Here is a 7,416-nt window from a genome sequence, read left to right as displayed (position 1 = left end):
GAATCCTCCCTGGGAAAACTGCTTTTCCTACAGGCCCTGAGCTGGGAAATGTATCCCGTTTCCTCTGTGTTGCCGGAGGATTGTCCCTGCCCTGCAGGACCGAAATGGTTAACAACTAGTAGGCTATTTTTAAACAGCAGGGGCCGCGATTAAATTAAAATTGGCATCGACTCTCACAGTTGCCAAATGCAGTCTTGAGTCTTTAGGGGACCTGAATCTGGAAGAATAAATGTGTTCCTGGAAACTAGAATCACAAAACCAAAGTGTCCAGGACATGAGAGAAATCAAGGCAGCAAACTGCGTGTACGTGGTAAGTTTCCACGGCCTGAACTCCCTGGGAACTGAAAAAGAAAAACCAAAACGGGCGTGAAGGTTAATGGGAAAATGTAGGAGGAATAGATCTTGTGAAACGAGTAAAAGTTGCCGTTTATTTGTGGTTTCCAACGGAATGTAGAATCCTGACCTGTTATAAAGTGGAGAGAAGGCCCTGGACAGTTTTCCTTTCAGAAGAGTGGGAAAGTAGAATAAAAGCCTTTTTCTGAGCGGCTTAGATTTTGCTGCTATTACTATAAATGGTGTTGGGATCATTCGTGTAGAAGTTCATTAAATAGTTTTTCAAGCCACTTTAGGGTTGAGCAATTTCTAGAAACCTCTTCAAACCAGGAAGTGACCAATTATTGAACAATTCTGGTTTGTTGATTAAAAACAATGCCCTCACTGTGAAATCCTTGTTCCGATGACCTTAAGTCGCGGGAAATCGCAGTAAAACTTCCTTATTGTTACACGCTTAGAACGGCTGGTCTTCTTTCTAATCATGTGCTTTTTTGACCTCTGATTCTTTAGGAATCCTAGACTTTCCTTGGGGAACTCTTGCAAAAGCTCTTATTTTTGCAGAGTCATCATAATACTATGTTTTGGGAATCCCTATAAAGTATTTAATATTTCTCATTTCACTATAGAGTGGTATGGGCTTAACTCCTTTTTTTTTTTGCACCTCAAACTTAAGAAGTAGTGTGGTCTGGTGGATAGAGCATGGGGCTAGGAGTCAGAAGGACCTGGGTTCTAATCCTGACTACCACTTGTCGTGTGACCTTGGGCAAGTCACTTAGCTTCTCTGTGACTCACTTGCCTCCTGGGTAAAAATGGGGGTTAAGACTGTTGGACATGAACAGTGTCCAACCTGATCAGCTTGTAATCTGCCCCAGTGCTTAGTAATGAGAAGCAGCATGGCCTAGTGGGTAGAACACAGGCCTGAGAGTCAGAAGGTCGTGGGTTCTAATCTGGCTCTGCCACTTGTTTGTTGTGTGGGTTTGGGCAAGTCACTTCACTTCTCTGGGCTTCGGTTCCCTCTTCTGTAAAATGGGGATTGAGAGCGTGAACTCCATTTGGGACAGGGACTGTGTCCAACCCGATTACCTCGTATCTACCCCAGTGCTTAGAACGGTATTTGACGCATAGTAAGTGCTTAACACTTAACACAAGAAGCAGCGTGGCTCAGTGGAAAGAGCCCGGGTTTTGGAGTCAGAGGTCATGGGTTCAAATCCCGACTCTGCCACTTGTCAGCTGTGTGACTTTGGGCAAGTCACTTCACTTCTCTGGGCATCAGTTAACTCATCTGTAAAATGGAGATTAAGACTGTAAACCGCCCTGTGGGACAACCTGATCACCTTGTAACCTCACCAGCGCTTAGAACAGTGCTTTGCACATAGTAAGTGCTTAATAAATGCCATTATTAATATTATTATTAACAAATACCATTATTATTATTATCATTATTATTACAGTGCCTGGCACATAATAAGCACTTAAGAAATGCCATAAAAAAAGGAGGGGGGGTGTCAGATTTTCTGAACCTGATTTCCATGTGGGATTACCTGGTTTAATCTTCTGAGGAGTCAAATTCCTGTGAGTTAGTATCTAAAAGACAGGCTGGGGGCAGTGAGAATCATCATTAATATCTGAACCTTTCCTCCCCCGTGATCTGGCATTTCACGAGGCCTCTCCTTTTCATCACTGATGGAACTAAACATTCAACTTTCAAACTATCTGGCCAGATCTCCATCAACCCTGAAAAGTGAAAATTAGATGTAATTATCTTGATAAATCAGATTAAAAGCCCCCCTGCCTTTGAGAAGCCGCATGGAAGGAGTCCAGGAGTTGGACTTGCGGTATAACCTTGGCTCTGCCACTTGCCTGTGGTGTGATTTTGGCCAAGCCACTTCATTTCTATGTGCCTCTGTTTCCTCATTTATGAAATGGGGATTAAATACCAGTTCACCCCCCCACCCCATAGATTGCGAGCCCTGTGTGGAAGACTAGATCTGATGTGATTGAGTTAAATCTACCCCCAAACTTAGTACAGTGCCTCTCATATAGTACATGGATAACAAGTGCTGTGATTATTTCTCTGATCGTCAATTGCTTCCATTCTCTGCTTTGGGATTCAGGAAACTCCTAGAATGGGTACTTAGTTGCATTAAAAATGTGGTCAGCCATGCCTCAGCTATCTTCTTCATGGCTGCCATTTCGGATGGCACATTGCACAAACTCTTGCTGCTGTGGGACCCAAACTGACCCCCACATCATGCTGCACTTCAGGCTCAGCGAGTGTGTGGTGTAGGATGTAATGCTTTACTGCCCAGCTGAACACTTTGACATATGCCCTGGGAGAAGGAGTTTAGCCTATTTTCCCAGGAAAGAACAGTGACCATTTCTGAAAGGGGGCGTGGGCAAACTTCAATAAGGGAATGGTGCTTCAGGGTAAAGGAGTAATAAAGTAGTCGTTATATAGTAGTAAAGGAGACTATAGTAATAGTAGAATAGCAATAATAATAATAATAATGTTGGAATTTGTTAGTAATAGTAGTAAAGGAGGCCATAGTAGTAGTAGACAAGTAGTAATAATAATAATGGCATTTATTAAATGCTTACTATGTGCAAAGCACTGCTCTAAGTGCTGGGAAGGTTACAAGGTGATCAGGTTGTCCCACGGGGGGCTCACAATCTTAATCCCCATTTTACGGATGAGGTCACTGAGGCCCTGAGAAGTAAAGTGACTTGCCCAAAGTCACACAGCTGACAAGTGGTGGAGCTGGGATTTGAACCCATGACCTCTGACTCCAAACTCTGGGCTCTTTCCACTGAGTCACGCTGCTTCTCTAGTAAAGAAGGCTTTAGTAGCAGCAGTAGTAGTAAAGGAGGCCATAGTAGTAGTATTTATTTATTTTGATGGTATTTGTTAAGCCCTGACTATGTGCCAGGCACTGTCCTAAACGCTGGGGTAGATACAAGCTAATTAGGTTGGACACAGTCCCTGCCCACTTGGGACACACAGTCCTAATCCCAATTCTACTGATGAGGTAACTGAGGCACAGATCACTTAAGTGACTTGCCCAAGATCACCCAGCAGACCAGTGGTGGAGGCGGAATTGGAACCCAGGGCCTTCCGCCTCCCAGGCCTGGGCTTTGACCGTTGGGCCATGCTGCTTACAACAATAAACAGTCACATTCCCTGCCCGTGACGAGCTTATGTTTGAATGAATGAGTTGGATCGGTGTCCATGTGAGGAAGAATCTGGGAGGAAAGCCTGGCGCGAGAATTGGTGAGGGGAGCGGTGTCAGGGGTCCTGTTCTGCTGCTCTCAAACTCCCCCCACACCCCTGCCCCTCAGCAGCCCTGTAGAAATGCTCGAGCGCCAGGTGGGCTTCCATGTGATGTTGTCACGTTGTGCTGGGTTTCCTGACCCGCAATCTCCAGGTAACCTAATAGTATCATGGGTGGGTGAGGAGAGGCAGTGGTAGAGACTTTCCCCTGGCCCAGGGCCCAATCTGGCCCTGATAACATGTTTTTATTCTCTGATCTCTTGCTTCATCTTGTGAGGGGGTAAAATTCCACTTTCAGTCCTCCTCTCCCCATAATCCAGAAACCTGCTTTTAAAAGGCTTTTTTTTTCTTTTTCCAGCCATGGGGTTCACTTTGAACCAAATGGGCAGTCGCTCTCTTTCCCTGCCCTCCTTCAGAATGCTTCCATACGCAGCGTGGCCCACTGGAAAGAGCCCGGACTCTGGAGTTAAAGGGCATGGGTTCAAATCCCAGCTCTCCCACTTGTCAGCTGTGTGACTTTGGGCAAGTCACTTCACTTCTCTGTGCCTCAGTTACCTCATCTGTAAAATGGGGATTAAGACTGTGAGCCCCCCGTGGGGCAACCTGATCACCTTGTAACGTCCCCAGTGCTTAGAACAGTGCTTTGCACATAGTAAGCGCTTAATAAATGCCATCATCATTATTATTATCCCCTTCCTCTCCCACAGTAGGGTTTTTTTTTCCTTTTTTAATGGTATTTGTTAAACACTTACTATGTACTAGGCACTGTCCTAAATGCTGAGTAGATAGATAATCAGGTTGAACACAGTCCCTGTCCCACACAGATGTCATAGTCTTAATCCTTATTTTTATAGGTGAGGGAATGGAGGCCCAGAGAAGTGAAATGACTTGCCCAAGGTGGCACAGCAGTCAAGTGGCAGAGGCGGGATTAGAATCCAGGTCCTCTGACTCCTAGACCCATGGCATAGTGGCTAGAGCACAAGCCTGGGAGTCGGAAGGTCATGAGCTCTAATCCTAGCTCTGCCACTTGTCTGCTGTGCCTCAAGCACCTCAGCCTAAAAATGGGGATTAGGACCGTGGGCCTCCTGCGGGACAGGGACCGCGTCCATCCTGACTGGCTTGTATCCACCCCAGCGCTTAGTACAGGGCCTGCCACATAGTAAGTGCTTAACAAATACCACAATTATTATTATTATGCACGTTCCACCAGGCCAAGCCGCTTCTCATAATGTGGAGAATCAGAACCCAAGGAAGGGGAAGGATGCTGTGTTTTCTGTGGCTTCCTTGAGGCAGGTTTTAGTTTGGGGGGAAAAGGAAGTGAGGCAGATGAACAAAATAGTAGTAACGCCCACCTTTCAGCCATCAATAACTGAAGTTCCTCCCTCCAGGAACGCCCACCTCCCCAGGCTCATTAGGAGGAAAGCAGGCCCCTCGGCGATTTGCCAGCTAAAGTCTGCCTTAGCGGTGACTCCACCCGAGGACTTTGTTTTAAAGCACTTGGGAGTCACATGGGCTGCTGCCTTAAGAACCTGCCTTATCCTGGCGGGTAGAAAGATAAAAAAGGAAATCGTTTGGACTCAGGCTATAAAGCACAATGACAGGAGAGTTTAGGGAACGGAAAGTCACCCTTATTTTGACCTGCATTCGCCCTTCGGCCCTAAAGAGAGCACCCTTTCTTTGATCCAGTGGGCCAGGCCCAAGAAGTAGAGGCAGGTGAGCTTCTCCCACTGACCTCCTGACTCTCTAGCAAGTGACCCGGACGGACGGCTGCAGGAACCTCTCCAGGCAAGTAGAGGAAAATTTCTCTTCATAAACGGGAGAAGCAGCATGGCCTAGTGGATAAAGCACGGGCTTGGGAGTCATTCATACATTCGTACTTTTAGAGTGCTTACTGTTTGCAGAGTCAGAAGGACCCGGGTTCTAATCCCGGCTCTGTCACTTGTCTGCCGGGTGACCTTGGACGAGTCATTTCACTTCCCTGTGCCTCAGTTACCTCATCTCTAAAATGACTGTGAGCCAGATGTGGGCTAAGGACTGTGTCTTGTATCTACTGCGGTGCTTAGAACAGTGCTTTTTTAAAAATAATGATATTTATTAAGTGCTTACTATGTGCAAAACACTGTTCTAAGAACTGGGAAGGTTGCAGGGTGATCAGGTTGACCCACGTGGGGGGGTCACACTCTTCATCCCCATTTTACAGTTGAGGTAACTGAGGCTCAGAGAAGTGAAGTGACTTACCCAAAGTCACACAGCTGACAAGTTGCAGTTGGGATTTGAACCCGTGACCTCTGACTCCAAAGCCCATGCTCTTTCCGCTGAGCCATGCTGCTTCTCTTTACACAGAGCAAGCGCTTAACATTCATTCATTCAATAGTATTTACTGAGCGCTTACTGTGTGCAGAGCACTGTACTAAGCGCTTGGGAAGTACAAGTTGGCAACAGTAACAGTTGTAACAGATGTAACAGTTACCATCATCATCAGTAACAGCTTAGTCTGGCGGAAAGCACACAGAGCTGGGTGTCAGGAAATCTGGATTCTAATCCTGGCCCTCACACTTGCCTGTTGGGTGCCCTGGGGTGAGTCTCTGTGCTTCAGTTTTCTCTTCTGCACAATGGGGATTCAATACCCGTAATTCCTCCCCCATACTCTGTGAGCAACGCCTGGGGCAGGGACTGTGTCTGACTTGATTGAATTGTATGAAACCCGTGGCTTGGCACATAGCAAGCCCTTTAATAATAATCCTATGTGCCAAACCCAGTTCTAAGCGCTGGGGTAGATACATGGTAATCAGTTTGTCCCACGTGGGGCTCTCAGTCTTAATCCCCATCTGACAGATGAGGTAACTGAGGCCCAGAGAAGTTAAGTGACTTGCCCAAAGCCACACAACTGACAAGTGGCAGAGCTGGGATTAGAACCCATGACCTCTGACTCCCAAGCCCGGGCTGTTTCCACTGAGCCACGCTGCTTCTCCAACATGCCACAGTTATTATTATTATTGGGTCGACTGTTCGGAAATGGAGGGATGGTAGTTGTTCTTTCTCTATGCAGGGTCTAACTCACGACCCCCTGGAGAGTTCAAAGAAGCCTGTGGATGAGTTCCCTTCCCCTTTTATAGAGAGTCAACCGTGGGGCCTAGGTTTAAAGCCCCAAGGGGAGAATTTTACTTGCTCTTAGTACTTTGGGTGTTTCAACAGAGGAGAGGAAGGTATTTGTGTCCTCTGGATTCCCAGACTCCCCTCCCCCATTTGTCCTGTGATATTTGCTGATTTTTTTTTATTAAACTACAAATTACTGCAAGATGAAATAATATTAACTGTGGTACGTGTTAAGTGCTTACCATGTACCAAGCACTATACAAATCCAGACAATCAAGTTGGACCCTGTCCCTGTCCCACATGGGGCTCACAATCAAAATGAGAGAGAAAGGCATTGAACCCCCATTTTACAGATGTGGCAGCTGAGGCACGGAGAAGTTAAGTGACTGGCCCCAGGTCAGACAGCAGGCATGTGGCAAAGCCAAGATTAGAAGTGACACCCAGATCTATGCTCTTTATACAATTTCTGTAAGCTCCATAAGCCCGTTCTGGGCAGTGAACATATCTACCCACTATTTTTCTTAAGGGCATTTAAGCGCTTGCTATGTACCAGATCCCGTTCTAAGTGCTGGGGTAGATACAAGCTAATCAGGCTGGACACAGTCCATGTCCCACAAGGGGTTCACAGTCTTCACCCCCATTTTACAGCTGAGGTAACTGAGGCCCAGAGAAGTGAAGTGATTTGCCCAAGGTCACGCAGCACACAAGGGGTGGAGCTG

At 46.6% G+C, this 7,416-nt stretch overlaps 1 protein-coding gene across 1 annotated transcript in view; it reads left to right on the top strand.

The window, feature by feature from the left end:
• Positions 1-267: 267 nt before the first annotated feature.
• Positions 268-7,416, top strand: part of ACACB (acetyl-CoA carboxylase beta) — an 89,615-nt gene continuing 82,466 nt past the window's right edge. The window contains exon 1 of the mRNA XM_038762529.1: positions 268-310. The gene's annotated coding sequence lies outside the window, so the exon portion shown is untranslated. The remainder of the gene's footprint in view (positions 311-7,416) is intronic.

The sequence above is a fragment of the Tachyglossus aculeatus genome, chromosome 21 (genome assembly GCF_015852505.1).
Source record: "Tachyglossus aculeatus isolate mTacAcu1 chromosome 21, mTacAcu1.pri, whole genome shotgun sequence".
Classification (NCBI taxonomy): Eukaryota; Metazoa; Chordata; class Mammalia; order Monotremata; family Tachyglossidae; genus Tachyglossus; species Tachyglossus aculeatus.
This window is presented reverse-complemented; position numbering and strand designations above follow the sequence as displayed.